We start from the raw sequence: 951 nt of genomic DNA, 5'->3' as shown, positions 1-951 counted from the left end.
TATATATATTTATGAAACGCAAACCACTACCATTGAAAAGCTGGAGTTGGATATAACAATATCAGATTAAATAGACTTTAAAACAAATAATTTTAAGAATGATATAGATGGATATTTTATATGATAAATGGGCAATCTCCTAAGAAAATACAACAATTTAAATTTCATATGTACCCAACAACAAAGCTCCAATATTCACAAATCAAAGATTGACAGAATTGAAAGGAGAAAGAGACACAATAATAATAGTTGGAGTTTCCAATATCTCATTTTGAATAATAGATAGAACAACTATACAAAAGCTCATGGTATAAATAGTTGAAGAACACTATAAACGAACTAGACCTAGCACATTTCTAGTGAATACTCAGCTACAAGGGAATTCAAATTTCTCTCAAGTACACACGTGGAACATTCTTCAAGATAGGCCATATGTTTGGCCAAGAAGAGCCAATGAACCTTTAAAAAATGAAATCATATGTAGTCAAATGTGTATACTGCTTTCAATAGATGAAGAAAATCATATCCACATAATTCTCCCCTCCAGATGCTTCCAGAAAACATGCATTTGGGGCAGGTTAAGATCTTGTCAAGTCTCACACTTTGATCTGTATTCAGAAAGTCATTGTATATGAACTCATTTTCAGTCTTAGCTACCACAAACTCTAGCATTAGTTACTAAAAAATTAATAGATATTATTGATTTATATTTCATTATTATTCATATTATTACTAATGCTTAATAATAATAAATGAAGTGAATTAAGTAAAGTTACTATAAACTGCTTTACAGAACATTACCCAGACTACCAGGATCAGGGATACACTTTTCAGCCTCTGTTCTAGATCAGACTGTGTTTGCATTATTTTAGTCTACCAAAGCCACTGCCTTCTAGTGAAGTATAACAGTTCTCTTTCCAAAAGGCAAGCAGAAACTGATACTTTGAAAGT

The sequence above is a fragment of the Camelus bactrianus genome, chromosome 1, assembly GCF_048773025.1.
Source record: "Camelus bactrianus isolate YW-2024 breed Bactrian camel chromosome 1, ASM4877302v1, whole genome shotgun sequence".
Taxonomy (NCBI): domain Eukaryota; kingdom Metazoa; phylum Chordata; class Mammalia; order Artiodactyla; family Camelidae; genus Camelus; species Camelus bactrianus.
Note: the sequence above shows the minus strand (reverse complement) of the source record.